At 39.0% G+C, this 23,537-nt stretch overlaps 1 long non-coding RNA gene across 1 annotated transcript; it reads right to left on the minus strand.

Moving 5' to 3' along the window:
* Positions 1-21,223: 21,223 nt before the first annotated feature.
* Positions 21,224-23,178, minus strand: LOC123959494. Its single transcript, XR_006822313.1, has 2 exons — positions 23,037-23,178; positions 21,224-22,719 (listed from the first exon to the last, which is right to left on the minus strand). It is a non-coding gene; the product is annotated as an uncharacterized LOC123959494 (long non-coding RNA).
* Between the last annotated feature and the right edge of the window lie 359 nt (positions 23,179-23,537).

The following is a 23,537-nucleotide window of genomic DNA, read 5'->3' on the forward strand; positions in this document are numbered from 1 at the left end:
CTTCACCCTGCGGTGTTTTGTCTGTGTTGTCCAGGTGTGACTTACCTCTGAGGCAGTGGTCTCCTCTGATGGGTTCACCAACACAACTGTCTCGAGTACATCACTGTGATACTGGAGAATCCGCTGGCCTACAGGAAACAGAGATTAAAAAAACATTATGACTACACCAAGGCAAATAATGAGAGGTAAGGAATAAAAAGCGAAACATCACTGAGTTACAGAGGCCTGCTCATTAAGGGGCAACTATACTATATGTCCTAAACATGCTGTTTTTACAGGAAAAAATCCACAATATTAAACATTGTTTGGTAGGAAGTCATAAGTCATGGTAGGATACAGTCACGCAATTTCTAACTAAGTGAAATCTAAGTGAAAAAAGCAAAATGTGAAGGGATAGTTCGGCATTTATGCTAAGCTAAGATAAAGTATATTACTACTATTTACTGTACAGAAATGGGTTCTTCTCTTCTAACTTTCGGCAAGAAAGTGAATTACCATTTGTCACAACTTTATAATTAAACATTTCTGGGCCTATTTGGGCAATGCATTTTCCTTCTGACATATCCAACAGTCACAATAAAATGAAACATTTTTAAAACATCTTTTGTTTAAAGTGTTAGTCAGACCCACGATCGAAAAAATTGTCCCATTTTCACAAGCTTGAATGCATTTTTAACCACATTTTTGTATTATAGAATGAATCTGAGAAGCACACTGATGATGGAAACATGGTCCCAAAAATGTATACTTTCCTTGTAAAATAACTCCTGAAATACAATTCAACCCCCTTAAACAAAAACTGGCCTGGTGAGTCACTCCATGCAAACTAATTCTGTGTAGCCAAACATTGTTCAAACCCACATCGTTTTTTTTTCTCCAAAATGTGATAATGATGCACACGACATCTACAATAGTACCCTTTGATGGTGGTGCTCAGAATCATTTAGGCGGTACTTTGGCACGGTGGTGCTTTGAGCTAAATGCTAGCATCAGCGTGCTAACAAGCTCACAATGATAATGCCTTTTTCTGTGGTTTGCTTGTAAATGTTTACCATGTACACACTCCCAGTTTAGCGTGTGCTAATTAGCACTAACAGAAAGTCATTCGTTTTGCAAGCATTGGATCATAAACCGTAGCGTTAGACAAAAATAATTTTTGACTTGATGATGACGCTAGATGCGTTACTTCAATTAATTCTGTGGAAAAAATGCCTGTACTAAATTTCATGGCAACACATCCAGTACTGGTCGAGATATTTCAGTAGATTAACGTGCCTTATGTTGACAAACACTGCCTTCCCTTGCCACTAGCACAGCTGAAAAGCGGAAAAAACTTAAACACAGAAAGATGTTATCAAGCAGCACTATTCCTCTTCCACTTTTTGATACACCCTCCCTGATAGAAGGCCTGGCTGCTTATAGTTTTATGCTGCTGGTTATGTAATAGAACAGAGCATTCGCCATTAATAAACACTCTATAGGATGTCTTACACAGTCCTAGAAAACCGTGCTTGTTCATACTGTAGGTTGAATTAGAAGAAAACCAATGTCTCTCAGTAAGAAAATACTGTATGACCAGGGATATTTAGTGCCATTTACTATATGCCCTGTAACCAGCATCTGTCAATACAATACCTCTGCACATATGGTTGTGCATAAGCATCCTCAACCCCGCCCTGTCTCCTCTTTGCTCATGTGCCATATTATTTCTCCATTTCCACTAACTAAAACCCCCCTGACAATTTTAACCCTTGAAATATTCTCTTTTCATACAATCACAACAATAACGCAAAATAAATTATAATCCTTGAGCCACAATCCTCATTGGCTGTTGCTATGGGGACACTTCTCCGGCTGTTGCTGCTAGCTGAGGTACACTGACCCAGTCTTGGCTGTGGGAGACGCATTGCAGCATTTCTGTGAGAGGGAGGGGAGGCTCGTACTGCATGAGAGTATGCACGCAGCATCACATAGTACAGGAGGTGAAGGCGAGTGCCAAAGCAGCAGCAGCGGCAGCACTGTACGCATGCAGGCTCTTCATCAGGGGATCTATATTTAGCGTGAAGATGTTGCTGGTTCTTCCTCCACCTCAAAAATGTGGAGCTGTCACAGGGTTGTATCTCTTCTTTCCTTGCTAAAGGAGGAAGCAAGGGCAATAAGAGGGGGGAAAAATAAATAAGCACTTCTTAATGACATGCCTTAATATCCAGGGGTTAAATGTTAGGTCAGAGAACATAAACAAGTCACAGATACATGAGACACTGGCAACGTTGTCACTTTGCAATGTTTTACCAGCATCTGGAAGAATGTATCAGCAACCAATTTTTGCAAACTAACAGCCGAAATCAGATCAGCAGCATGTTTAGTGAGTAAACACACTGCCACGCAGTTGATAGATGCTGTTGTTTTCCTGTCACAATCTCCTCTGAAATAGGTTCACAATCTGAATTTGCTCAGCTGCTGATCAAACAAGTAGTGTGGAACTGATGGTTGTGGGGTTTTCTAAGCTCAGGAGACTGAATGTAAAAATAACAACATCAGAGCATATGAATGTAGTGTATGTAGCATGAGTATTGTACTTTGAGTGAATGAACAAATGTTGGAGGAAAGAAACGAGGCCAATATTTATATCAGGTTTTTTATGTTTTTCTCAGTATGAAGACTGGAAGCTTGCCTTGAGATTTTTTGAGATTTTTTTTTCTTTGAGGTTTTATTGATGTGAATGAAAATGACCAGCAGTTGGTGCTTTTCTCTTGCCATCTACCAAACATTTAGCTCCACATTTCCAGCACTTTATTTGTAAATTTATTGTCCTTCCTCCGATCACCATGGATGTTAAAAAACCTGCCAGTTGATTGGTCCTCCGCCCCACCTTTGAGGGTGATCTGCCTAAATTAAAGTAACTATTTAAACATTGGACAGTTGTAATTCATTTGACAAAGTTTTCAAGGATTTATTACATTATTGTACTTTTATTCAGATGTATGCCATGCAACGTGCTGCACAAAATTAAAATATTTTTTCCATTTTTTTCTTCTACTTTCAGCTTTTGTCTGAAATACAGTACACAAAAGCATATATACCATAGCAAGTTCAAAGATATGGCAAAAAGACTATACATATGTCTATCGTCAGAGAAATTAGCCATACAGTTTATATCATGGTACCTCTCACTTTAATATCTCTGGTTGTAGTTGGTCATTGAGTGCAACGTTGCAAACCAATGAGCAGGACTGTTTAATTTAAATATTGGATTTTGCATGATTATTTGCAACATGTTACCTATGTTTGTCAAATATTTAATTCACTGGATTGGATTAACCAAATTGAATTCAATCAGACATTATTATCTGGTTATTTATCCATCAACAACTTTCTGTGATTTTCCAGAAATGTTACTATAATCACAACATATGCATCAACATATGAAATGACATACACCATGATAGAGCATTTTATCCGTGTCTCCCATGCCTAGCACTGTGAGACAAGAGATCAATGGCAGACATTTATTTATTTAATAAATGTCTTAAACTTGGTAGAAACCTGAAGAGTAGCTGAAACCAACAAAGACTGGGTAAACCACACATAAAGATCGTTTCCACCAACTTTCACAGATTTCTAGACTTTAATAGTCAGGAAGGAGCATGAACTGAATAAATACACTAGATAACACACCGAACCCCTGGACAGTAGCCACTGGAGTTCTGGCAGTAGACCACCCCACAAATTCCACGGGATCTGTCATGTCGTCTTGTACCAAAACAAACATGGATGGCAACCAGTAGCTTGCACTGTTTATATGCAGTGACATTTGCACTGAAAAGGCCAAAAAAGGAGGGAAAAGGCTGGGCAAGATCCTCTACTTCAGTTGTCCAGTGCACTCTCGCACCACAAACCTTTATGCTCGCATGTGTGTTGCCCTTGGGAGAACGACTGGATCTGAAGAATTGAGATTATAATCTTTACATATTGCAACCAAATGATTTTATCTGCTGACTGTCGAGACCAGCTGACCCAGACTGCAGCAGACCCTGTCCAACTTGGTCCTATTAGTCGTCACGTCCAAATCATATTCATAATCAGCTCAACAGTTTAGTTTGGTGTCCCTGTTACAGAAAACAATATAAAATTTAAACTTTTTAGGTTTGTGTTTTTGGCTATTATCTAATCTTTTGGTTAGGAAAGCTAATGGGATGAATATTGCAAGTTCTAATAACGTTTTGATCTAAAAATTAATGTTTGGTATTGAATCTCTTTAAACAATGTCAATCTCTGACTGCTTTATTTCAAAGACAGCTGGCTGACCACATGTATGTGCTTTAAATTAACTGCATATATCATTGTCTCATCTCTTTTAGTGCCTTTAACTGTTATGAAATCACATTAATCTGAGCACTGACACCAGAGCAGTTGTCTAATAGACTAAGTGCTGGAAAGAAGATATAATAGCTTCAACGACCTTGACATCGAATTACAAGAATAGAGGACAGGTATGAACTGTTCTTCTGATCCCTCTGTGAAGTCTTCAGATTACTTGTTTTGTCCAACCAGCAATAAAAAAGGGAAAAGCCAGCAATTGCTATTGAGGTGCTGGAGCGGGGTAATGTTGCCCAATAATCTTCTGTTGATCAACAAATCAATTAATGAACTAATTGTAGCTCTAGTCCTGATTTGAGCTATATCTGATCAAAGAATAACTACAAATGTCTCAGAATCTGACAAGCAATTTGACACCAACGCCACTTGATGTTTATGATATTCAAAGCACAGACACATTTCTGTTGATACTCAAAAACTATCAAAGTTCTGCCTGCAAAATAATACAAAACTGCACTGCTTCTTTAAAAGCCAGCTATTATTATTATAGTTAGACACAAGAACCCAGGTGTGTCAATGACTATGAGCCTTTGCGTTAAGGTAATTGTAGATTAAGTAATATTTCTGTTTAGATAAGATAAAAGCAGCAGGGGCTCATGTTTTTCCTGTGCATATGGCCCATGATTTTCCTGTGTTGTGACAAAACACTGCCACTCCAACCAGCTAATATAAATGCTCTGCATGTCTGAGAAGCTCATTAACCGCCTTGCTCTTCTCATATTCCTATTTCAAGTTATTAACATGTTCAAGGACAATCTCCTGTAAAGCCACTTGTGTGCCCACACATCATTCAGACTGTTATCATGGAAATAAATGCTTGACAAATGTTGTCTAGGCCTCTGTGGCTCGTGCCTCTCATCGGGCTGAATACCAAGGACCAATAATGGAGGAGTAGGATGCATGCTGATGTAGTAGAACTGTGACCCTGCCAACTGTATTGGCTCTGAGCAATAAAGGGACTCCAGCACCATATACATGAAATTATGGTTGGTGCATGTTGTGTATGTGACCTTATGCAGAAATACTGCATAAGGGAACTACGTTTTATAGATCTTTGCTGGTTGAATCCAAACTTGCACCATGCACTTAAAAGTGCATCCAGTGATGTGTTACTGAAACTTAAATCCCTTATTATAATGTAGGCTATACAGTACAGTGCATTAGACCACTACTGTTTGCTTTAACAGCTGGATAATGACTGATCATTGTTGGATGATATGATGGAGGTGACAAAATTATTTTTACTTTACAGCTTCAGGCTTTTGGCAGTAACAATGCAATCTAACATACAGGACTACAGCCCTGAGTTAAGGAACCTTTAAACCTAAAAGAATCAAATGAAGATGTCCATAGTTTTCACAGAGATGGATCCGACATGCAAGCTCAGCAGCTGTAACGATTTTATAAAATGAGTTTAAGCCTTAATAATATTAATAGTTTAATCAGCTGAAGTCTCTATAATGAAAACCCACAAACTGGAATTCTGCAAACACTGCATCTTTATTTTTTGTTTTCTGAAAAGCATTACAATGTTTTTGCTTTTAATTTTCTTTTTTAATATAAAGAAGATATCCTACAAACTAATCTGTTTGGTAAAAGAGCCATTGGGGGATTATGACTTTCTGTATCTTATAATTCTGACTTACTATCTCATATTTATGAGAAAACATCTCCATATTCTGTGATCCATCAGATTCTGTGAACTGATTTTCATCTATATTGCCACTTCAAATGTTTTTTTTTATTATCATACTTTATTGCATGCTTTATTATGATTGCTGTTACTAAACATGATGGTACCACAATATTTAGACACAGAAGTCTTCAAACGAAAAGCTTCAGAACAGCTACCAAATGAGCCTCGTGGTAATGTTGTTTTGTAAGCTACTGTTGCCAAGATCAAGAATGAACTTATATTCGTCTTATATTACTATATACAAACACAATCCTCTAGCAAATGGGTTTTGTGTGGTTTCACTGAGCTTTACAAAGCATGATGGTGCAGAAGAAAAGCTTCTCTCTACATTTAAAAATGTAAGTGCGATGTCTAATAGTGAGTGGGTGTTTACAGCATTAAATAATAAATAAATCGAAAGCAGATTGAGCCTACACACTCGTACCACTGGTGCATCATGGGATTTTCTGCCAATTGGCGGCCACATGTTGAAATGCCACCTGAGGTCAAAAGAGATGTCAGCTTTGCTTTTGTGCGTATTTGTGAACCTCGTGGTAAAAGCAGACCGTGTCCCATATATGTCACTTTGTGTGACTCCACGTGGCGTGATTTCTCCTGCTGCTTACCCACAGAGCTAGAAAATGTAAGAGGAAAATGTGTCCTGTAGTGATTCAGCATTTCCAATGCTAGGACAATATTTTAGAAAGCAGAAGCCCTGACTCTGGACACAAAAAGGCAGATCCTTCAGTGAGACAAGGTCGTAGAATTTAGCAGGGGCGGTAGTGTCATGTCTTTCTTCATTTAGTCAATTTATTTGGAACACAAACAGTTAACAGCTGTCTTTCTCTAACTAGTAGTCCAATGCATTTTTTAGATTTTGAAACATTACGTTCTCTCCCCTCATATGCCTCACAGTGGTTTGATCCACTGCCTACCTTTTTCTGGCCCTCAGCGACTTTATTTCTGAAAATCTCGCGCTGGGAGTTGTTTTTATTGTCCCCATCAACAGTGACATGAAATATCCGCCCTTGCAGTTAGAACATGAAATATAACTCCAATAAATCATTGTAAGATGTCCCAAATGAATAACTCACTCTCACACAACACAACCCGCTGTTTTCACCTTACATCTCAGCCAACCCTGACATATTTTTCAGTTCCTCCAGCAAGGGTTAGGAATGATTTATCCATTGTGATAATGTTCAACTGAAGTGAAGCGCGGCAAATTGAGTCGAGCTCTCAAAGACATTTTTGGCCACAGAAGCTCTCAAGAACAAACTAATTAGGTGCTGTAGATGCTTGTCTGGCAGGTCGCTGCTCGTTCAGTTTCCAATTGGCAGCAGCTTTTGTTTATAAGCTATAAGCTAGTTCATTTTGAGTGGCAGCATGATAAATGATACCTGTCCTTTATAACAAAAGCAATAAGTTGCCCTCGTTATGACTGGTCAGAGACATTGAGATGGTTATTAGTCACAGCAGAGAAAGCTGAATGTGAATATAATGAGTGTTGTGTGTCTGTTTGTTTTCTAACGTAGTCCAATATGATCATTTTAGGATGTTTACTTTATTTTGGAGGGCAATTTTGTCTATAAGTGCTTTAATTTATATTTTAGCCATTCTAAATGTAGCTCTGGGGTTTACAATGTCAGTTTAGTTGGTCTTTCAAACCAACACCTCCACAGGGAAGTGCCCCAACAATTATTGGATGGATTGTGATGAACTCAAACATCCATGTTCCCCAGACTGAGGATGAAAATTTCCACTTCATTATAATACATCTCTCAAAGTAAATGCATTTTGTTGCGTAAGCCTAGCTGATCTACTAACTGTTCTAAATACATGGTACATCCTGACATACTACACTTATATGGTAAAAGTTACCCTCGCTAGTTCTGAAGAATGTATTTTCTCACTGTGGATCACATGCATTTATTTGTGTTACTGTCTAATAATAAAATCAAATAAAATATGCTAAATGTTAGCCTGCTAGAATGCTAAATGTACACATGCTTATAGAGAATCGTGGAATATGTTTAATGTGTTAAAGCAGTATGATTATCATTTTTAGCAGCTTGTTGGCAGCAAAACAAGCTGTAAGTAAAGTTGTTATAGCAAACATGTTAGAAAATAATTGCCAATTTATTAGCATTTATTAACACGCATTCATTTTACTAGTGTTTCTGTCCACCAATATTCTATAGCTCTATATAGCACTAATATAATATAGCTCTGTTTTTGGTCTCCACCAGCTAGCTAGCTTAAAGATGCTAAAATGTCCTGAGGAGGACATCATGTGTGTACCAAATGTGAAGGAAATCCATTCACTGGTAATTAAGACATCTCACTTAAGTCAGTAGGCTTCATTCTCTGGGGACCAGGGACCAGGGAATGTCTGTACAAGATTTCATGGCAATCCAATCATAATGGTGGTTGAGATAATTCAATCTCGACCAAATTCTGTTTGGTTGGAGAGTAAAATGGGAGATTTAGAAGGAGCAGTTTTGTAATGTAACTAGTTACTATTTTGCAGTACTAAGTAGGCTACACATAAGTACAGATGATGGCTGTTTGAAAAGTAACGTTCTCTTAACAATAATAACAGAGTGGAAGCATGTTTCTTCTTTAAGGGGAACCTGATTGATTGGTACATTGGTAAATCACTGCTCTGTCCTGATTCATTTATTAACTCCTAGTCCATCAGACTGTTCAGAACACATAAACAAGCGCAGCACACTGAAGTAATACTGTAACTGCAGGAAATTAAACATTAAAGTGAATCATGACTCCAAGCAACAGGGAGAGTGTTCTAAAAAAAGCATTCCAGTGTACATTTCCTTAGAGGGACATAACTCTAACACGCAGGTGATTCACCAATCTTTCACTGTCAGATGTATTAACACCGAAGCAGTTTTCAGGTGAGCCTTGAGGGAAATAATAAAAGGGCTGAATTAGAGCCTGTGGTGGAGCAGCAGTCTTCACAATATTAAAAGCTACCTGACTGCATGGCTGCTGTAACTTTTTGCTTCACTTCAAACAAAAGGTGTATATAGATATAATTTATGTAGATGGAACCAAAATACAATGTTAAATTTTAATTTTACGTGAGTATTTTCAAAACCCATCATTTATTCCAGGCTGTTTCAGAATAACTACAGAAAAGGACTTGGTCCTGATTCACTGTCTTTAGACAATTTAGCCTTTCATAAGTTCATATTTTTACACAAAAGCTTCAAAGTTGTAGGGTTTGAAGCTTTTTATAAAACATTTATTAGTATAGAAATGTGGGCTTTGTTATATCAGACAACCAGTGTTCTGAAAGTAAATGTTCAATTCAGTTTTTCCACAGACAATGTTTGGTCTGTCTGTTGGAGCATTTTCATCACTTTAATAGGCATAAAACACTCCTGGGTGAATCATCAACACAGAACACAGAGCAAATGCTTTGATAATTTGCTCGTTCATTGAGCAACAACTCAACCCTAATGTTACAGAAAAAACATAGTTAAGATTGTTTTATCACCTTGACATTGTTTACAATTTTCTGAAAATTGCTTAAAAATATTATCTAAATTTCAGAAGTAAATGACAAACCTCAGTTGTAAAACATAAATACAATTTGCTCTATATCTGTAATTGGTGTTGACAGTACTTTTTACATAGCTTTACCCTTCGCATTATACATTCATATATAACATATATGTTGAGTTGTGGCGAATTGCTGTCATGTTGTGGTGAATTGCTGTCGTGTTGTGGCAAAATGCTGTCGTGTTGTGGCGAATTGCTGTCGTGTTGTGGCGAATTGCTGTCGTGTTGTGGCGAATTGCTATCGTGTTGTGGCAATTTGCTGTCGTGTTGTGGCAAAATGCTGTCGTGTTGTGGCAAAATGCTGTCGTGTTGTGGGGAATTGCTGTCGTGTTGTGGCGAATTGCTATCGTGTTGTGGCAAAATGCTGTCGTGTTGTGGCGAATTGCTGTCGTGTTGTGGTGATTTGCTGTTGTGTTGTGGCAAAATGCTGTTGTGTTGTGGCGAATTGCTGTCGTGTTGTGGCGAATTGCTATCGTGTTGTGGCAAAATGCTGTCGTGTTGTGGCGAATTGCTGTCGTGTTGTGGCAAATTGCTGTCGTGTTGTGGCGAATTGCTGTCGTGTTGTGGCGAATTGCTGTCGTGTTGTGGCAAAATGCTGTCGTGTTGTGGCGAATTGCTGTCGTGTTGTGGTGATTTGCTGTTGTGTTGTGGCAAAATGCTGTTGTGTTGTGGCGAATTGCTGTCGTGTTGTGGCGAATTGCTATCGTGTTGTGGCAATTTGCTGTTGTCTTGTGGCGAAATGCTGTTGTGTTGGGGCGAAATGCTGTTGTGTTGGGGCGAAATGCTGTCATGTTGTGGCGATTTTGATGTTTTGTTGTGGCGAAATGCTGTCGTGTTGTGGCGATCTGCTGCTGTCTTGTGGTGAAATGCTGTTGTGTTGTGGCGAAATGCTGTCGTGTTGTGGCAATCTGCTGTTGTCTTGTGGTGAAATGCTGTTGTGTTGTGGTGAATTGCTGTTGTGGTTTGCACTTCAGGGCCACCGTACATACACCTATGAGTTCCAAATAATAAGGGAATAAAGCCAGTGTCAACAAAACGTGGTTTCTTTACAATTAGAGCACTGAAAACCACATAGATGACATCATTAAGATTATTATGAAAGCAAACCGTGTTTTTGACACATAATCATAGTCTGCGTTTTCAAACCTGAAAGTTGAAAGAGTTTGTGGAATCCGACTCTGAACACTTGTACAAACAAGATTCATGGCAAAACATTTCAAGACGTTTAGGATAAGAATACAAAAATTCTTGTCTGTAGAAGTCAGTGGTTTGTCATTTCAGTACGCAAACTATGCTGCCATTATTTCTAATGAGGACAGTTTGTTATAGGTTTAGTTTTGGGTTATGTTTGAGTTGTATTTTTTCCCTGTGTGTATCTGTTGCCATGTTTCATGTGTTTTTCTATTTGCCTCTGTTTCACTTGTTCCTTGTCCTTAGTTGTTTATGTCTTGTCTTTTATCTTAGTTCTTAGTCCTGTGTTTTAGTTTTTTGCCTTAGTTCTTAGTCTTAGTGTTTTTCTAGGGCTGTGTACTTCTGTATTGTTTTGTCCATGTTTGCTCTGTGTTCTGTTTAATCGTAGTTCGGTCTGTTTTCCCCGTTAGTTGTAGTTTATTTGTATAGTTGTGATCTGTCTGCTTATGTTCTGGATTAGTTATTTACATTATTCTGTTTCTTCTTGGTTATTAGTTTCCCTATGGCTCTGTCTATTGTAGTGTTGTAGCTTGCGCTGTCTTCTCCTGTTACCTGCCTGTTCCCTGTCAGTTCTGGAGGTTCTGTTGGATTCCTATGTTCATTTTTGGATTTGTCTCAGCCACTCTCCAAATCTAATCACTGAGCTTAATATTTTGTTGTATGATTTATTAAATTCTACAACTTTAATCAATTCACTTTGGGATTTTGGGTCAATTCAGCAACTCGGATGTGGTGTTTTTACTGACTCAATGCAATGAGTCAAATCTTCCCCCCGGTTTATTGAATTTAACTAATTTAATTCAACTTTTTATTGATGTATTCTTATTTGCCAAATAACATAATTAAGAGACTTCTCATTCTGCATACACATTACTGTAGCACCATTAAAAGAAAACTACTTCAGCATAATCTTGCCTTATTAAATGAACATTTATGCTGGGCTTTGTTATGAGGGTGCACTGAGGATAATTTGATACATCGAAAGATGGTCATTGTGAGATGGTAACGCAGAAAACTCCAGTGTGAACAGATCAAAGTGTCGTCATAGCTCACAGCATCAGCAAGCACAAACCGAGCTGCTCTCTCTGAAAGCCACTTTAACCCCAAATACAGTAGCAAACATCCAGACCAGCCTGGATTTCAGTAAATGTAATTAATTCCTTAATCTTAACCTAAAACGACATGGTGTCTATCTAAAAATAGCACACTATGTCACCGTAAGATGACTGTATTTCACTTCTTCCACCTGCATCATCTTGCCTTAGGTAACCAGGAAACAAAGCTTGTTAGCTGCTAATTATTCTGAAGAGTAGTCTAAACATAGAAAATAGTCTAATTTCAATATCACGCACCATCTGTGACGTCTTCAAATCGCTTGTTTTAGCTGATCAACTGTCCAAAAGCTAAATACATTGAACTCACAGTGAAAAGCGGCAAATTCTCTTATTTTCCTTAATAATGACATTTTCGTTCTCTGATTAATTTTCTCTCAATCTTATAATCATGTCAGCACAACTTTACAGTGTACCTGCTTTCCTTTTGCCAGACTCCTCTACTTCTATTTTAGTTTTTTCCTTCATTTGGTAGGATGCCATTCACAAAATGGGGATAAGAGTGGAACCTTTCTAAAAATATGTGTACACCAAATCACAAAGTGGAAGATGCACATCAAGTACATCTGTTTTGAAATGGGGCTGTGTTTTGAGTCTTTTCCTTTTTAAGAATTAGTGATTTCCAGTATCACATTGGTGGAGTTAATGTGACACCATTTGACTGGAGGCCACACCTCTACCAAACCAGAAAAAAGGCTCTCCTTGTTGCATCTAGTCTATCCATACTCCACCCGGCCTGATCCCGCTGAGCTCAGCATTCTGCTTCACCCACCCTGAGGCATTATGGGAATTCACAGAGCAAACTACAGGGTAGGGTGGGGGGCATGGATGGGTTTGTCCACAGGAGAAATCTAATAATACAAAGAATACAATCTGATCTCATTCAGTTGGCTTTAGACATTATGAAACAAGGTCCCTCACAGAAACTGAAAACATTATTACAGATGACCTGAGCTGCGCTGCTCTGTCCTGCTGCTCAGCCCGCATGTCCAAATGCTTCAGTCTATTTGTAAGATGAAGCAGGTTCAAGGACATTTCAAAGACAGCTTTTGGTCCGGGTAGTAATAATAAACCACCAGTTGGTTAATTGGGTTACAATGGAAGTAGAGCTGCAACTAATGAATATTGACATTTCTTTGGTTAGTCAATTCATTGATGAAACTGAGAAAACAATTGAGACCCCAAGGCGACGTCTTCAGATTGCTTGTTTTGTTTAACCAACTAGAGCGAAAAACACGATTAGCAACTCAACAGAAACTCTGCAACCATTTTGCTAATCGATTAATCGTTAAGTCATTTTTCAAGCAAACGTTCTCTGGTTCCAAATTCATCTCAAATTGATCGATTGATTAATCGAGAAAATAATCAGCAGATTAATCCATAATGAAAATTATTGGTAGGTGAAGTCCCTCTAGTAGTAGGTTCTATTTTTTTTGTTAGTATTTTACAGTTGACTTTACCAAGAAACCAGCAAACATCCTCTTTTTTTTGCCTTGAAAATTATTAATAGATTTTATGTCCACCGAGGTGTCGAATTGTTTCAGCTCTACTGAACATAACACCTTGGTTGTCTGGACTATTGTGATGAACATTTTTCACTGTTTTCTGACATTTTATAGACCAAGGCGAGGCGTTAAGTGCCACAAGGCGTGGAGGAGACAGATGATGATGGACCAAATGATCAATGTGAAAAATAATTGACAATACAACAAAAGTCCATAAACCAAGCGTGTTAACTTTGAAAAGCTCATTAGAGACTCACATTTGATGACAGTAGTGAATGTTTGGCATTGTGTTTCTGTAATGATTAATGAGTTCATTATTTTATTCATTCAACTAAGTAAGGAAGCAAGTAATTGTATATCACTAAACATACGCGTCAGTGTTTACCAGCTAGCTCAGCAAAGCATCACATTTCCATTCTGTGAATAAAACACAACAGAAATAATGTCCTTCATCTTGTGTGTTTCTGGATAAAAACAGCTGTCAGTTGTCTGTGTGTACCTTCCTATTTTTAGAGATTTTTGTCTAGTCTGTTGCATAATTTTGGTGTTATTTGGAGAGTGAAGTCTAATCCACATCCCTACACAGTTTTTACATGATCGAATGAGCTGCTGCGGCCCGACCAGCCCAGAGGCTCGGCTTCACAGTCAGTGAATCTCAGCTGTTGCCTTCAGGTCAGAAGATGTGATGTTTTTTTCCCCACCTTAAAAATCAGGTCACCCAAATTTACTCAGCTAAGCTGAGAACAGCTACTACACTGCCAAATGAACATAAACTGTGGGTGAAGATCTGAACATGAGTCAGAGAGACTGTTTACACTGTGGTAGATAAGACAGAGGCTGAAGGCCTACACTACTCTCACACCAAACAGCATTATCATCCAATATGATAATAAGAGAATTAAGTAACGCGAGAAAAAGCTGTGACTACAATTGAAGACACAGAGGTTATAACCTCTTATAACCTCAGTATTATTTGGGGGTTTTAACAACTGGAGGAGGAGTTTATATTCTAGTATTGTGCATTTAAAGCTGACTATATTACTTATTTTTGAATAAATATTCTCAGATTTCACTAAATTAAGCAAAAAAAAGTAATAACAAGAAAGGGATTTTGTACACATTCTGAAAAATGCTGTAAAACATCATGAAAAAAGTGCAATTGTGCAGTCTCTTTTGGTGGCTATTGTCACCTGAGGTTGTGCCAGGAGGAATCAGGACCTCACTGTATATAAAATCCTGCCCTCCTACATAATGTGACTAAAATGCATCATATGCATGTCGCCTAAACATGCTCCTGTATTAAGGAGCAAGTTAGATCAAATGGGCTCTTCAGTTTATCGTAATGTAAACAACTATATGCAGTGAAATGGATTTTCATGAGCCATTTTTACTCACATTATATGTAGCCCACGCGAATCCTCACATACAGTTACTGTCAATACATATTCTTCATGCAGTCAGATTCCTCCAGTGACTTCGACCATCTGCATGCAGTGTGACGCTCCAGATTAACGATGCGGTGTTATAAAACAAGCAGCGGAGCCTAAACAGACCACCAGCCCTCTCCAGATCACCCTCCGCCTGCTTTATAAAATCACCGCGGATATAAAGAAAGCCGACATCCAGGCAGAGGCAGATATCCGCCGCCTTGTCTGTAGCATGTGAGAATAAACCGAGAATAAGCGGTGAAGTGTCTTACCGTCCTTCAGTGTGGATGGAGCGGAGGGAGGGGCGGTGATGCTGCTGCTGCTGCTGCTGCTGCTGCTGAGCTGCGGATGAGGAAGGCAGGCTCGGCCCGGTACAGCTTAACACCTACACTGTGCTTTCTGCTGGCTCGTGCTGCATTCAGGAACCCGTCGTACACTACAGCTTCAGAGGTTGCAAAGTGATCCAGCAGCATTCGCGTGAATCAAAAAAGGCATTTCGAGTCGACTTTTCGTGAAGAAGAAGAGAAAAAAAGACGAGTTTCTGAGTTTTAATTCAGGGCCGTAGCCAGGATTTTTACATTGCCCACTGATGTCATGAGTGCTCCAACCGTCACCAAATGTTGACCACCAATAAAAAACAACCCTAAATTTGTTTTTTAGTTTGCCTGCTTGGATTTTTCATAGTTTAATCATGCAATGTTCAATTGGGCTGTATTATATTTTCCAACATTAAGGTGTAATGGTGTTTCAAAACCCCATCCACGGTAGCAAAGTTCCCTTCCAAAAGTAGCTCACATTTTAACAGAATTTCAAGAAAATGCAAAAATGAATGCACCAGTCCAGCCACTAAACGGTCTGTACTCTGTACCTGTAGCACCTTTCTAGTCTCCTGACATCTCGTTAGAAATAGTTTAACACTACAACATTCACACACTGATGATAATTACACACTTCAGTATCTTCAGATGTTCAGTATCTTGCACAGGAACCACAGACTGGAGGAGCAGGGGATCAAACCTTTAGACCTTGTGATTAATGTGTGACCTGCTGTACCTCCCAAGCCACCGCCGCCACTAGACGAACATTATGTAAACATTAGGAGTTGAGAGAAACAGCTGGTGGTGCTAATTCTCCAGTCATCACATCCTTGTAGAAGAAGAGGGCGCAACAAGATAACATAAATAAAAAAGCACCAGTCAAACCTCAAATGATGGAAATATGACATTTATGTTTGCTAATTTGTCCTCGTCCCTCTTGGATTGTTTGGATTTAACACAGTTTTATTTTCTGCTTGGATTAAGTAGTTGATAATCATGTTTTGGCTGTTAAAGCTGTTTTTTATCCCTAAGTGGGAGAAGCACTCTAAAACAAGCCAGCAGGCACAGGCCTGATGTATTATCACCTCATGAAGTTGTTGTAGCTAACATTTCAGCAAACAACTGCTTGTAAACGCCTCCAGCAGACACAGAGCAACATTATCATCCCACTGGAGTCCTGTTTGTGTTCACTTAATGTCTTCATTAACTTGTAAAAATATCTTGTTCTTTAGCACATTTTTCACATTTTTCTGACATTTTATAGACCAAAATATGAATCAATTAAAGGTGTCGTATGCGATTCTAATCAAATAGATGCCTTTTTGTCAAATTAAGCAATAATCTCTTCACGGCCCGCTAGCTGTCCATTCTGTGTGTGCACTGAAAATAAATTTGGTGTTTGTACAGTACACAGCCCTGGCTCTGGGAGATGGGAGACAAACAAAGTGGCCTGCAACCTGCCACGACACTACTACACTAACACTATAACTGTTCCCTCCATGATTTGTCTGTCAGGTAACGTTAAATGACTTGCCCACGGACATTCAGCTCCCTTTCTAGTTCACCAAGGCATGCTGTTGTTGTGATGTTAACTATGGTAGCAGGACAATTGTGAGTATCGCTGTCTGGATCTGGTGTGCTGGCTCTATGACCGTCTCGATCTTTATGCGTGATAGCATCAGCAGCAACGTTAGTTACATTACATGCTGTGTTGTTGTTCGCTCTATATCATGGTAAATGTCATGGTATTGGATTTCTCCAGAATCACTTACCCCGTCTTTAATCAGTAATAAAACCAGCTTTTTAACTAATAATAAATAAAGTTATTAATTGAAGCCAAGTAACATGTAAACATTAGCGTGTTACTTGTGTTACACATATGAATTTTCTCTTTTTTAAATACATTTTTTATCTTTTAGAAACTTGTCAGTCATTCACCCACATGCATACAACTCTACAATATTTAGTGACGTATAGAATATTGATATTTAGAATCTTCTTATTCTGTAAATCAATCCCAAATACCAAGTTTACTGTGGAGGTGGATGGTGTTCACATTTAGTTCCATCTAGACACATAAAATACTATTTAGTGGAAGGCAAGTGGATTGTTCTGGGAAGGGGACTTTTCAAACAGCTGTGAGTCAAACAGCAGCTGCTGGGTGGGACTGAGACAAACTAAAATAGTCTCTAAGCTCTGCCAACTTCACCAACTATAAAGCATGAATCATAATATTTTACTTACAGAGAGAACGACTGATGCTAATTCAGAGAGGTGGATGTCAATGCTTCAGTTACCTTCCCCATCAAAAGTAGTCTAGACATTTTCCACTTTGTCCTTTAAATAACATTTCTATTTTTTGGGATCACACAGAAAATTATTTTCTTTGATACAAGAATAGCTCACAAAGGGGGCAGGGGGGGCAGAAAAAACATGCACAAACTTAAATGTGAAGAGACTGTCATTTTTCTAGTTTATGATTGCTGTGCAGGACAGAAGAGAAGTTGCTATGGTATTTTAACCTCCTCTTTAAAAAGTCTGTCAGTGAAACTTAAGTGCATCATATCCTCTGTTGAAGCAGCACTGATGCAGCGTCATCTCAGATGACCGGCAGACTCATCTAAATGTCAGGCAGCTGTTAGCCGTACAGCTCGGACACCCGGCCTGCCGCGCCCTTCTCTCCAGAAGTGCTGTTTTTCTTTCCCCTGAATGTCTCATCTATTCCAGCCCCCCTCTCCTCCCTCCTCCACTCCTTACATCACTCCCAATCCCCTCACACATGGAAGGACACGCACCACACGCACACACACACACACACACACACACACACACACACACACACACACAGCAGTTGGTCAAGGTCACATGGTTTTTCAGTATTTGTAGACTAATGTGTTTCTGAGAAGGACAAGTATTACCACCATAACTCTGTGCTTTAACTTAAACGACTATTTCATCTGAAAGGCAGCAGCTGTTAAAAATACATCTCTGAGCAAGTCTAGTATTAGAACCCAAGGTCAGACAAAACATGTAAATACTGTGTCACATCCATTTATGGTAAAGGCTCTCTTTGAGTCAGTCAGAGACAAGAAGCACAATCCCGGGGAAGAATCCTCAGTCAAGTCTGACTGACGTAAACTTAACACCACTACAACCTTATGTATTGGTTTATTTAAAAAACTACTGACATTTGCATCCGCCTCAGCTGTGTGTTTAGTGCTGATTAACAAACTAAGATGATGGACATGGTAAACATAACTTCTAAAGATGTAGGATGAGGCCCAGCAAATATGCTTAATGTATTTCCCTTTTCCTACAAAATATGATTCACTTGTAAAAACATTGCTCCATAGCATTACTAGTGGCAAAAACACTCCACATGGTACAAATAGAACATCATAGCACTGCATCAAAATAGATTGGTGGATGACATTTTTATGTAATATGGCGAAGGAGTTTCTACTCTCACCTTTTTCGGTCTATTTGCATTACATTAAAACAGTGTTACTGTGCAACAAACCCTTCACTCTAGCTACAGACAAGGCCTACTAAAATACATGTGAAGATGTCCTTTGTTATCTCAAAGCCAGTGTCAGTCTAAAATCTACATGCATCAACCCTCAGCTCCCTTCAGCCAATTAGTGTAGGCTATTGTTAAAACGTTCCCAGACTGATAGATGGATTGTAGATTGAAAGAACCTCACACAAAAAGTAGTGCTGAAATAAAAGGCAATTCATTGACAATAAACAGCTATGTAATTAATAATTTGAGTCATTCACTTAATCAAGCTTTTTTGTTTGTGGCTTTTCTTTTTGTTTATATAATTATAAATTGATTAGTTAACCTCTTTGTTCGACAAATGCATATATTTAGAGTTTGATTAATTATCCTTTCCCCATCATGTATTGTATGTAAACTTGAATCTTGGAAATACCTTTTAACATAACGCAATCTAATAAAACACCAACAGCAACTACAGCTTCAATAAACCATCCCTAAACACATTTTATGTCAATGTAAACGGAACATTATAAACTTCTAAATGATCAGCTCTGCTGCAGTGCTGTTGTACAGGATTGCAGTAGATTGTCTAGATGTACCTAATAAACTGGTAACTCGGTGTATTTGTCCTCCACCCCAGAGACATTACAAACATCCCCATAGACTCTCCTCTTTCACAATGCAGCTCACATTACAGCCATTTCACCTATTTTAGTGTGTGAGCTGACACACATGCACGTGTGTTGGTGTGTGTTGTCAGGTCCAGATGAAAGGCTCTGGAGCAGGGGACCCTCCTTCTTGATGTACAGTCCTGACTGCAGAGAAGCTGAGGGACAGATCAATAATGGCTGCTGAATTATTAATCAGCGCACGTTCTCCTCAACCGCGCCCAGAACAAATGCTGGAAATTTTTAAGGCGTGTCATTAAAATTTTAACTACTCATTAGATAACTGAGACAGAATGCACGTCGCACCCGCAGGTTATTTTCTGAATAAATCAATTTCCTCTTCACTGGTGTGACCTGCTTGTATTGCTTTTCAAAGGACATCTCTGTGATTTGCTGAATATTGGAGCCCGTCTCAGGCAGAAATCAATGGAGAAACAGATTACTGTAAGCCAAGCATGTGCAGTGTGGGAGAGAAACTCACAACCAGCCCTTCTGTTGGTTCAGCATCATTACCGAAATCCCCACGAGAGGGAAAAACTTTTAGAGTATAGAAGAAAAACAAAACAATGATGTTACATGGATTGTAAGTGTAGTTTATAATGTCGTGTTGCAGTTGTCACACACAGGAACTACCCTTGCTGACACTGCACGATAATATTACTGCCCACCCATGATGCATCTGCCTCCATTGCTGTGAATATTGTTTGCTCTGCCCTTTTTCTGTTTTGTCTCCATGCCAGCATGTCTGTTGCGTGAGTTGAATGTAGCTGCAGATAATATTATACCTGTGTGTCCTATTCATGTGTGTGCACGTAGGGAGTCTTTCATTTTGCTGATCAGCTCCCTCTGACAGCCGCTGTTGCAGCCATCACTCATCTCTGTCTCTGCCTGTCAGCTTTAACCTGCTGTTACGTCCTTCACACTCTGTGAACACCCACTCAACCTTTGGTTGTGGGTTTGTGGGGAAATCAAGTGGTATGTCAGATGTGATGTGAACACTGTTTATTCATAAGCAACTGTAATGCATAAATTCATGTTCTATGAGTTTAATGATGTTAGCAGCATGGCTTTAGGGATGGCATTGTCGGTCTGTCCACCACTTTGGTCCAGACTGAAATATCTCCATGAAATGTGGTATAAATGTGCATAGTTCCCACCGGATGAATCTTACAGACTTTTGATATCCCCTAAATAATTTACGCTTATCCAGTGGAATATCTGCTGGGTAGATTGGCATAACATTTTGTATAGACTTTAAAATGTAGACAATGTGTGTAGACATTTTGTCTCAACAACTATTGGATAGATTGCTAGTTCTAACATTCATGTTCCTCATGTTCGTTGATCCTCTGACTTTTCATCAAGCACCATCATCAGCTAAATAATTTTAAGTAATCAGCTGAGGCTGATTAAATTAAAACTTAATCATTAAATTAAAATTTAATCAGCCTCAGCTGTACTTTGTGTTTAGTGCTCATTTTTAAATGTAAGCTAAGCACAGCCCAGAGCCGCCAGCATGGCTGCAGCCTTTTAGTCCTTTTTAATGTCAGTTCAATGTTGAATGAGACATTGAGAATTTTTTTTTACATTCATATTTGCTAGCTAGTAAAGTGTTATAATTCTTCAATGGTTTCAGTTCATATAGGGCTCAAATGGTACCATAATGTAATAAAGTTTCCCTGTGTATTCAGATCAAGATTAATGAGACAGAGGAAACTGAATGGTGCTAATCAATAGTTAGAGGGTTAGCGTGGAAGCCAATATATCAGGGCATATTCTCCATTTGTTTTAATTATTTTATGATTTAAATTGACGTTAATGGAAACACCATGAAAGAAAAAAAACAGATTTACACCAGACATCTAATTGTATTTGCTTTAATTACAAATAAATAACAAATTTAAAGTATTTTGTAAAGTGACAACATACATACATTCATCTAATCATATGATTCTGGTGAAAGACAATAATATTGAATTATTGCCACTGTACTTCACTGCCCAACATTGTCTACAAATCCCATGAGGGCTTTCTGATGTGACCATGTGTTTATCAGCCATCAGTCTGCAGTGCAGGTCCACTGAGTCTTTATTAATTGCACTGTGTGTGGGTAACAGCTGCAGTCATGGATTAATGCCACCCTCCTCCTCCTCTCCTAGGATGAAACATGATCTTTCATGGCTGTCCCTGCACCTCATCAGTCAATCAGGAAATGGTCTGCTGTGAGCAGGGGAGATGCCGAGGACTGAGGCACTAATGGACATACAGTGATGAATGCATTGATTACCTATGTCGCATACTGTATCCATTTCATCATGACGCAACAGACATAAGAGAACGTCAACATGCACGGCTCCTCTGGGAATCTGTGAGCCTTTTCCAGGAGCTAAAAAGAGGCCACGGAGGGTTTTAACTTGACAAGAAAAGATGTTGGGAGTTTAGGTGACACTCCGAGGGAGAAGAAGAGTATTTTGACTTTCTGCCACTGGTGTGAAATTTAATTAATTAATTCATGAATTGATTTGTTTTGTGAACAAACAATGCATGCTCACACTAGGCATGATACTGAAGAAAACATTCATTCGGGAGTTCAGGATTACAGTGATGGAATCTTATTCAGTCTCATTTTACCAAAATAACATGATGCAGTTAATTCTCTCTGCCCATGATTTGTTTGGCTGCTCTGTAAAAAGATGCACCCGTGGCTCTTCTTTTGCATTTCTGACGGAGTAGCTCCTCAACATATATTTACTGTCCCAGGTGGTCAAAACACGTCCTTTCCAACAGAGCTATGGGACTTGTGTTAACAAAATGCACCTGCCGTTATCGTCAGTAGCCACAGGTGTTACCATGTCAACAAATTATAACGTTTTAAAGATTAAAACTTGTTTATGTTCAATTAACTTTGTGATGAAGTGTTTTAGATTACTATTTTGTGCTGCTGTGATTGTTGCAGTATAATGCTAATGTCTCCCTGTATGTACAGTATTGTGTTGGTTTTCCCTGCTGTTCTCTTCAACCCCCTCGACCCTCATTCATGAGTTAGACAACATCAGCGACCATATCTCAACTCCTTAACCCCACTGTCTAACTTGCCTCGTCCCTGCGTTAGGTATCTTGCCATCTGTCCTGTAGACACAGGCAGGATGGCAGTGTGTTATGGCAGATTACACACTAGCTATAGGGGAGGCAGTTGAGGGCCTTCAGTCTGTGAGACGCGAGGGCATTGGCTGTCCTTCAGCACATATGCCACCCATCAGGGAGGTCACTGCCATTTTGTCTGCCTGAGCTCTTACACATCGGCACCAGAGGGCTCAGGTCTGGAGGGAAATGCAAACACCGGCTGGTATTATTTTCCTGCAACACACATTTTTAATCTGGTGAGATGTTAATGAAAAATGTCCCAGTAATTCCACTTGAATGCAGTGACTGATCCAAGAAAGCTTTCTTACTGGAACTGGTGACATAAATACTCTGTTATGTCCTGCGTCTGAATCTGTGTTTCTGAGCTGATGAGTTAAAAAGCTTCAGCTATTTTGATTTTAAGACTGACATACAAATTTAGATCAATAAAGTCATTGCTGAGGTAAAAAAACACAATTCAGTGAGCATAAACATACATCATGACATCATAGCATTCTTAAACCATTTCTAAATGCTGATAAACTACAGACCTTTCATCTGATTACAGCCAATACTGTAAGTAGAAGCCATTTAGATCCATTTAGTCCAGTTTGATCACAAAAGCTGTCCTGCCTTCTTGGTGGTATAGTGTTTTTCTCTGTGTCTGAGCCTGTCAGCCATGATGACTGTGCACTCCTCCACCAGCTGCATATTATTATTCAAGGCACAGACAAGGAGGAGCCGTAGTATAACAGGCAGGCAAGTCAATCCGGCAAACACCTTGTGGGTGCTGAGAGAGGTTTTACTGAAACGTAAATACAAACCAGGAGTAAATTTCTTAACCCTTCGCAGTAGTATTAGAATGAAAAGAGCCACTGGAGGCTCAAAGGACTGACCTTTGATTGCGTTTTTACTGCTTGGATCTGATCAGTTTTCCAAAGTGACCTTTGCATGTCAGCAAGCAGCACAGAACAAGTCTCATCTCACCTCATCCTCCCCTAGCAGTCAGGCTTATGTGTAACAAAGAAACCAGTACTGCATAAAACACATTA

Source organism: Micropterus dolomieu, linkage group LG20 (genome assembly GCF_021292245.1).
Source record: "Micropterus dolomieu isolate WLL.071019.BEF.003 ecotype Adirondacks linkage group LG20, ASM2129224v1, whole genome shotgun sequence".
Lineage (NCBI taxonomy): Eukaryota > Metazoa > Chordata > Actinopteri > Centrarchiformes > Centrarchidae > Micropterus > Micropterus dolomieu.